The sequence below is a fragment of the Artemia franciscana genome, unplaced genomic scaffold (genome assembly GCF_032884065.1).
Source record: "Artemia franciscana unplaced genomic scaffold, ASM3288406v1 PGA_scaffold_58, whole genome shotgun sequence".
In the NCBI taxonomy this organism is placed as follows: Eukaryota; Metazoa; Arthropoda; class Branchiopoda; order Anostraca; family Artemiidae; genus Artemia; species Artemia franciscana.
Genome location: NW_027062698.1, coordinates 951,009 through 960,874, shown reverse-complemented (window position 1 = coordinate 960,874; position 9,866 = coordinate 951,009). Strand labels below are relative to the sequence as shown.

General features: G+C 33.9%; 1 long non-coding RNA gene across 1 annotated transcript; it reads right to left on the bottom strand.

Moving 5' to 3' along the window:
- Nucleotides 1–5,474: 5,474 nt before the first annotated feature.
- On the bottom strand, nt 5,475–9,866 carry LOC136042046 (uncharacterized). The gene is made up of 2 exons (XR_010621152.1): nt 9,767–9,866; nt 5,475–5,925 (listed from the first exon to the last, which is right to left on the bottom strand). It is a non-coding gene; the product is annotated as an uncharacterized LOC136042046 (long non-coding RNA).

Here is a 9,866-nt window from a genome sequence, read left to right as displayed (position 1 = left end):
TGCCCCGAGTATCCATAGATGTCACACAAGAAGCCACCCAATCTTCTCTGTAAATAAAGAGCAAGATCTTTGGTTTACCATTGACAGTGAACTAAACTCCAGTATCAATGTTAAAAAATCTGCGGCTAGTTAAATATAACCTGTCCACTCCCTCCCCAAAAGCCATAAACCTTCATAAGAAACATACAACAGTTTTGAAAGACGTGCCACCAAACTCATATCCAGCAGGTGAAAACTTTTCTACCCTTCCAGACTAGCTAAGCTAGTACTCAAAACACTTGTTTAAATAAGAATAGAGATGAGCCCCCTTTGGAGTTTCAAAGACCACCCTTTCCGTACAAACCCAATATGCCCTCACCCAAGAATGGAGGAAAACAAAATCGTCAAAATGATTTTTATACTCTGAAAATTTATGAATCCAAACATCAGTTTATGATACTGTCCATTTTATGAAATCCAATATATAGACTAATATTTGGTACTACATAGAAAATAGCTTCTACCTTCTAGGCCTCATATGATTTGTAAGCCATACTTATGATAAGCAATAGGCAGATGAAAGCAAAATTGGTACAACCTTTCTCTTCTATATAACCTTGACACAAAGCATAGCTCAAAATAGCTCCAATAGCTCCAAGAGTATGTTTTAGAATATTCTTAGATTTCCAGAAATATTCCAATTAGAAGTGACCGGTTTTCCAGCTTTGAACTCACTTCCGGAGCATAAACCTACTCCTCTAAGTTATCAAACTTAAAATTGAAAGAATCGCTTCAACAATTATATTTAAAGCACTGTTCTATTTTATCATTTTGTAATTACCATTCTATTAATTTAGCGCAAAGATGCGATACTTCTTTTTCTTCTTTTAGTAATAATAATAATAATAAAAACATTCCACGACTATGATTTTGAGCAAGGTCACCTTTCCAAATGACTCAATGATTTTATCAGGGTTCCTTAAATAATTCCTTTCTTTAGGATCGGCAAGTAGCAAGTATACGATAATCTGTAAGTATACAAAATAAAAAAGTTTCACTAAAACAAGTTAAACAATTTTTATTAAGATGAATAGAATAAAATGTCTGTGACTCTTTTGTTTCTTTGTTTCTTGACTCAGGAAGCGGCTCCTTGGCTGAGGCGGAGAGGTTACACAAGGAGTAGATGAGCTTAGATGAGCAGTAAATCCGTTTAGCAAGGGATGAGCAAAAAAATATAATAGATTTAAAAATGTTAAGGGTTCCATTTCTTTTAAATACGAGAAAGGGAGATAAAGAAAACAATATTTTTATCGAAATTAACTTTACTTAAGGTTGAGAACCCTTGGTTTTTATTTAAACTTTTTAATTATTAGGGGCCATGTCTGCTGCAACGCTTTTTCTGTGAAAATAAAGGCTATCACACAAAAAGACAGCAACAGTATACAGACCTCACAGATTTAATTTCGTAATTTCGGATTCACAGTTCAGCTCTTAATTTCAACCTAGAAAAGAAAAAGGACGTTAATGGATTGGAGATAAAAGATAGTCTTACATTCAAAAGGTTCTTGGACTATTTTTGATGTAACACCTTAAATTAGGTATTTTCTTCTTGCACCACACTGCCTATCTATGAGGAACAAATAAATTTTCAAGTGGGGATAAATCCATTTATTTAAACAGTGAAAAAAAAAAAAAAAAAACAGGTACAAAAGTTCAGATATTTCTATCACATATATACAGCGATCGTCATCAGTAGAATTACTACTGACGAGTCAGTAATCGATAATCAGTAGAATAAATCTACTGATGACGATCCCTGTATATGTTAATATCTAGCTTAAATCACTCTGTTTTGTCCGTTTTGTGCTTTATCAACAGGTTTCATTGAATCTACCTCCTAGGAATTATCTCCCTCTTCTGTGAGCAGGTAAGCTAAATTTGCAAATTAGACTATTACATTAGTAACTGGCCCCACACTCCCCCGCCCAGATGGTCAAATCGGGAAAACGACTATTTTCAATTTAATCTGGTCTGGTCCCTGATACGCTTGCCAAATTTCATCGTCCTAGCTTACCTGGAAGTGCCTAAAGTAGCAAAACCGGGACCGACAGACAGACAGACCGACAGAATTGGCGACTGCTATATGTCACTTGGTTAATACCAAGTAACATAAAAAAAAGATTACGGAAAGTAAGGAGCAAAATTAAAACTCAAAACGAACAGAAATTATTCCGCATTATAAGAGGTTGCCCCCTTCCTCAATACATTGCTCTTTACGCTAAAGTTTTAGCAAATTTAAAAAACTTCCTATTCTAATTAAACAGCCCTTGTGTTTCAGTATCAGTTCCTAAAAAAAAATTGGAAGAACAGTCAAACTTTAGCGTATACAGCAAAGTATTGAGAAGGAAGGCAGTCCATTCATATACGGAGCAATTTCTGTTTGATCTGAGTTTTAATGTTGCTCCTTCCTTCCTATTAAAAAAACTTGATCTCTTGTATCTATTTAGTGATCGTTTTTCAAATAAGGCCATTATATCTGACTCACTCTTCATGAAAAATTCCCCAAGGCCTAGTTGTTCACTTCCAAAAAGGCTTTTTGTTAAAAAAGCTTAAAGTCATGTTGTTTCCATTGACACACTGTTTTGTTTGGGCAACATCCGTTTATCCTGAAAAAAAGTTTAATTCCCTCTTCTTCAGTCCTTGGCAAATCGCAAATCTTCATTTTAACTTCCATGGTCAGCCATTATTCTCTATCACTACATATGGCAAACTTAATAAATTTCATTTATGGTCAGAGAAATCAGTTCTACTCAGATCAAGAACTTGAGTGGGGTTGCTAAAATGCATATATACCAGGCATAGTTATTGGATCTTTCAACTATGCTGAAAAAAAAAGATCTCAAAATTTTGATCAGATAACTTTGGGGGAAAAGGGTTAGCTTGACGAGCTACATATTAACTCTTCCCCTGAGGGTAAATAACTAATTTGTCATATTACATAATAACTTGATTGCCTTAAATCACTCTTGCAAGCAAAAAGGATGAATCTTGTAGATACTGGTTTCTGATAACGAGAGCTCAGCGTATTGGGCCAACCACATAGTTGGTGAAAACATTGTTCTTTACCCTGCTATTGACAGGTTGAGCTTCAGGGGGGTACGTTTACGTTCTTGAGGAAAAGGTTTGGGATGATATCCTGGTCACAAATGAATGTCACACTTCTGAGTTCTCTTGCTACCCAATTTACAATGATGGCCTTTTCAAATTTAAGTCTTGGATTACTAATGAAAATGGCTGCCTCTCAAGGGGAACAATGGCATTAATTTTGAAGTCTCTAACTTCCGAAACCTGATTAAAACAAATAGCATAGATTCCTTTAAGTTTAAAAAAAATGCAGGGCGTAACACATACCAAAGAGCTGGGAAACTCATTAGTTAGATCTTAGGTAATTTAACATGGTGAAAATTCCCTAGCGTCACTAACATTGTAGCGTCTTTCGACATCGTTAAAAGAATAAAAAAAAACATCAAAACCAGCTGGATAATTGACAGAACTTATTAGTAGTGTTAGAGGACCAAAGCTGAAATTTCTCTTGAAGTAATTTCTAATCGACATTGTTTTTTAAAATTATTTCAAGTCAACAAGTTTTAAGTACTTGTCGGCGAACCGTCTAGTGCCAAACGAAAAACAGGTCGTACCCGATTGGGATGGGAGAATATCGTAAGTAAAGACTTAAAGGAAATGGGGGTGTAAGTATAGATTAATACCTGGGAGGGTGTAAAGAGGTAAGTTTTGAATAAAATTCGTGCCTGGGTTGGCCTCAAGCGGTTTGGTGCTGCAGTGACTTGTTAGCAGTAGTAGTATTTCATGTCAAAATCAAATCTTCGCTAAGAAGGCGTGGAAAAATCTAGGCAGGTCAAAGTAGGCTTTTCAAATTTGATTAGGCAATATCATTCCTGACATTGTACCACTTCCTTAACTCTCTTTAACATTTAATGTATCCAAAATAAGACAAGTGGTCAATCACCACAGTTTAGACGGCATTGGTGATTTTCAGCTTTCCAAGGGAAAGAAAGGGTTTCCCCTTGTGAAAAAAAATCTTTTGTGAACTACGAGTACAGTGCACAGAAACCATACCCCTCCACCTTGGATACGACCTTGCCTGACAATTTTATAATTGTTGGTTGTCATCTTTGGGGAGCTTTGTAAAATTTGACTAATTAGCTTCGCTTATTCATTTATTTGGCTAAATGTGGGTACATAAGACAAAAATTTATTTTACTAAAAATTTCACAACATGAAACGACCAAAAGAAAATACAAGAAAATCCTTGTTGTTAGCCAGCTAAGATGGGTTGAACGGGCAAAAAAGTATTTCTGTTTTGATGACCTTGCTAATTTAAAGTGTACCTAATCTTTTAGTATACTATATGTGGTGTAATTGATTGTCTCAAGGTGATGTGTTTTAAATAAGGTATGTATGCATGCAGGGAGAGAGGGTCTTTGGGACCATAAAATGTTGAAGTTCCAAGATGTTAAAAATTCTTTTTTGTTGCCTATTACAAATAAAAATACAGATTACATATGAAAATATACCCCCTCCCAAGGACACTCTTATAATTATTGCTCTAAATAGCTTATATATAATTTATTGGGTCCTCTTCTGTATTACTATCACCCATTCCGAAACTAATTTTTACAAATGTTAATAAAAAAAGGCTTAAAGAAATTAATAAAAAATTCATATAAATTACAAAGAAAATTTTACAGCCATTGATAATGCTAAAATTAATACTGTAATAATTACACCCCTCTCCCCTCTCTCACAGTCTAAGTTTTCAGCTTCGTCAGTCAACTTTGAACATGCGTCATTGCTGACTGATGGCTTACAACCAAGTTACCGATTACTTCAAATTCCAAAAAATGATATTTACATCTTTTTTACTATTTGGTAAGCCTAACTATGGTTATAATACATGTTTGTTTGACCCTATTTTTAGTCATTAAATGGTCTTACTCTTTGATGCCAAACTTTTAACAACACCCTGTTTTAATGGTCTCTTTTTAGCAATATCCAAGAGTACACTTTAGAATATTCTTAGATTTCCACAAATATTCCAATTAGAAGTGACCGGTTTTCCAGCTTTGAACTCACTTCCGGAGCATAAATCCACTCCTCTAAGTTATCAAACTTAAAACTGAAAGAATCACTTCACCAATTGATTGCTTCAATAATTATATTTGAAGTATTGTTCTATTTTATCATTTCGTAATTAGTATTAATAAAATCATTGATTGATTTTATAATTTAGCGCAAAGATGCGGAATTTCTTTTTCTATAAAAAAAAAAAACATTCCAGGACTATGATTTTGAGCAAGATCACCTTTCCAATTGACTTAACCATTTTATCAGGGTTCTTTAAATAATTCCTTTCTTTAAGATCGGCAAGTGGCAAGTACTCGATAATCTGTAAGCATACAAACAAAATAAGAAAGTTTCACTTCAACAAGCTAACAATTTTTATTAAGATTAAGAAAAATAAAATGTCTATGATTCTCTTTTTTGTGTCTTGACTCAGGAAGCGGTTCCTTGGCTGAGGAGGAGAGACCACACAATGGGGTAGAGGAGCTTAGATGAGCAGTAATTTCGTTTAGCAAGGGATGAGCAAAAAATATAATAGATTTGAAAATGTTAAGGGTTCCATTTCTTTTAAAACATGAAAAGGGGAGAAAAAAGAGAATAAACAATAGTTTTACTGAAAATTAACTTTACTTAAGGTTGAGAACCCTTGGTTTTTATTTACACTTTATAATTATAAGGGGCCACGTCTGCTGCAACGCCTTTTTCTGTGAAAATAAATGCTATCACACAAAAAGACGGCAACAGTGTACAGACCTCACAGATTTAGTTTCACAGAAACTTACTGCTCAGCTCTCAATTTTAGACCTAGAAAAGAAAAAGGACGTTAATCGACTGGAAATAAAGATAGAGATGGAGATGAAATCAGCTTTTTGAATCTAAATGTATTTGGAAAACTTCCCTGAAAATGAGGATCAAGGTAAAATAAATGGAGATATTTTCTGGTATGTATTTGTATATGGGTCACAAATAGAAGCATGGTCTCAAACGGGTCACAAACAAAAATAACGGTTAATTATTCAACTTTCTTTTTTTTTGTTTAAATATTTTAACTGAGATTATATGAAAAGTTTTTTAGTCTTACATTCAAAAGGTTCTTGGACTATTTTTGACTTAGATTAGGTATTCTCCTCTTACACCAAACTGCCGTTCTATGATGAACAAATAAATTTTCAAGTGGGGATAAATCCATTTATTTAGACAGTGAAAAACAAAGACCAAAAAAACAGGCACAAAAGTCCAGATATTTCTATCATATATACAGCGATCGTAATCAGTAGAATTACTACTGATGAGGCAGTAATCGATAATCAGTAGAATAAATCTACTCATTTCTGTGAAGTGATTGTGTTATTTTCATTAAGATTCAATGACTTTTAAGGGGTGTTCCCTTTTATGGCCCATTTTCTCAGGCTCGTAACTTTTGATGAAACTCATATATTTTAAATTAGCATAAAAGATCCGATTATATCTATTAGTATCAAAATTCCGTTTTTAGGGTTTTGGTTACTATTGAGCCAAACTGCTCCTTTCTTACAATTTGTTACCACAAGCTGTTAGATAGTCTTTTTCAGGGAAAAAGAAAGTAATAGTTTAAATCTATTCGGATTTTCTTTAAAAATTTATAGCTTGGCCTGCTATTTGTATGCTGGAGAAACTTTTTCAACGATTTTTAACAGCATGCACCCTTTTAAAAATCTGGACACAAATAGTGGTGTTAAATTTAGTTTTATACAGTTTTGTACAGTTGCTTCATAGATTCAAAGAGTGGTGATTAAGGAACAACAAAACGCTACAACAAGAGGTTGCAACCACTTACGCTCCCTGGTATTCCATTAGAAAGAGAAAGCTTTCAAAACCTTACTTTTTCCCATATTAAAAAAAAAAAATCCAGAGAACCAAACTAAACCAAATCCAGGTCCGAAAAAATTTGAGAACTTCTCTTATTCTTATGTTAGTTTAAGGAACGCTAAAAATATGCTCTAGCTGCTACTGTGTTAGTCATAAAAAATTTAAAGCAAGGTTTTCCCAGATGGGAACGTTGGGCGCTAATGGGTTAAGTTAAAAATTATTAAAGCACGTGTAAAAACAGAATTTTGACCGCATTTCGGCAAAACGCCCTAAATTGAGATAAGGAGAAACATCCAAGACCATCTATTTCAGAAATGAACAGTATCATCATAAGAAAACGCTCTATCTCGACTTAGGGTTCATTTTTGAGAATATTTGTCTCATTTTTTCCTGCTTAACGGGGAATTTTACAAAGAAAAAAAAAAATTACATAACTGGTTCTAACGACAGGAATCTTCAGAACTGATCATTTGGAACTGGATTGAGCACTGGAGGTCAATATACTGATCAGGCAAAATTGATGAAACCCTATAAATTCGTTTAGAAGAAAAGCTAACGCAGAAAAACAATAATGCCTAGATACTGTCAACGAGTGATGAGAAAAATATCAATTATTCTTGATCGCCTACTTTCACAAACATTTTTTTAAGGCCGTGATTAAGTAAACTTGAAAAGATCGAGCTTCAAAATTGAAGTTAGGTTAGCCTTCTGTCTTTTAATTCTCTAGAGACCGTCGGTTGTCAAAACTTAAAATAGCACCAATTATCAAGTCTTGTCAAAAGTTTTGATTGACAGCTTCCTTTGGTGAGATGCTTCAGCCGACAAATAGTAATATATTTGGCTGCGTCTTGCAAAGCTTGGTTACCGACCAAGGGAGAAGAGAAAATGAGCAAAAGAGCACTATCATTCTCAAGTCCAAAATGCCCATGTATATGCAACATTGACGGCATGCATAGAGTCCATTTTAAAATTTATTGTTTTTTCCACTTTTTTTCCTAGGGATAGGCTATATAAAATACCTCAGTTGATTAATTCGAAACTAAATACCAAAATTAGTTGAAAGCTTTCTTCGAGAATTCTTAGAAAACCAAAGGTCTCTTATAAATTAAATAAAAAAAATGAATGAAAGTAAGGAGTGACATTAAAACTTAAAACGAACAGAAATTACTTCGTATATGAAAGGGACTGCTTCCTCGTGAACGCCCCGCTCTTTACGCTGAAGTTTTTTACTGTTTTAAAAAATATAGTTAAGAGAAAGAGTCAGACTTTAGCGTGAAGAGCGGGGCGTTGATGAGGAAGCAGCCCCTTTCATATATGAAGTAATTTCTGTTCGTTTCATGTTTTAATGTCACTCCTTACTTTAAGTTAAAAAACACTTGTTTTTATTTAATTTAATTTCTGAAATCTCTGTTTTTTAATCAATGCATGTTTTGATTTATGCTCTCCGCAGATGAATAATTAAAACGAAATTTGCATATTTATTTTTTATGGCTAAATGGCTTTCTCATAGTTTTAATCGAATGATTTTGAGAAAAAAAGGAGCGGGGAAGGAGGTCTAGTTACCCTAGTAACTTCAACTGATATAATTCCTACAGTACATTTTATCACACAGTTTTTGTTCATCATAGCATTTGCATTTGCAGATGACATACAGCATTTGCAGATAACAATCTTGCGTCACGACGGCTTTCGGCCTCAATGGTTTCTTTTTCTGCAGAGAAAATATTTTCATAGCTCTTACTACTTGCGTCATTATCTTTATTTTTTGTTAGTCAGAGTACCAATGTCAACTTCCATGTTTTTTTTTAATTTCAATAGATCTGGTCGAGATTTGAGTAAAGCTCTAAAGCAAAAGATCCTTCTGAATACCAAATTTCATTGAGATCTGATTAATGTTCGTAGGTTACAAATCCCTCATTTTTTCTAATTTTTTCGAATTAATTTTAAGCTTCCTTCAGGTGAATACTAGGACAATTTTGAATATAACAATTTCAAACAATTCGTAGTAACGAACTGTAGTAAGGAGCGAACCGGCTCATTAGTAATCAACACTCTAAAAAACAAAATTTTGATACCAATTCATGCGTCACAAAGGTTGTATTTTTATGTCGATTTTTAATATATAGGTTTCATGAAGTTTAGTCTTACCCATCAAAAGTTCAGAGCCTGGGAAAATTTGCCTTATTCTCAAAAAGAGGCGGAAACATATTCTAAAATTTCTGCTCTTTACGCAAAAGTTTTGACTCTTTCTCAGAACTCTACTTTTTTAAAACAATAGCAAGTTTTAGCATAAAGAGTGGGCTGAGGGGATACTGCCTTTCATATACACAATAATTTATTTTCGTTTTAAGATATAATGTCGCTCCTTACTGTCACCTAACAAAACTTGTTGTTGTTTTTTAGTAACTATCACAAGGACATAATAAATGCTGAGGTGAACCTCCTTGGTCCAAAATCGATTCGGAACCAATGAACCACTACGGCTTACGGAAAGATTTCACAAAGGCTCGAATGAACACTTATTTTAATTTCGCAGTTTGAATTACAATCTTCTCTTAAACAAAAACCACAGTAGATTTTTCTGAGAACAGAAGTAGAGAAGTACAGTAGATTAACAGAGGTACAAACAGTATATTCTTGCACTAGCTTACCCCTGCCACACGTTGCTGTGGCACTGCGCACCGCAGCAACACGTGGAATGTCAGCTAGTCTCACCCTAAATATAAAAAATGTAAAAAAATAAACAAAAGAAAACATTTGTAGTATAATAACTATTTGATAATATAATAAATATTACCTTTAATCTTTTCAGCCTCATAACCAACTCTCTTATAAGTGGAATATTCTGATGGTGGTAGAGGAGCATTGAAGCTCCTGCACCTAAAATTGCTATACCT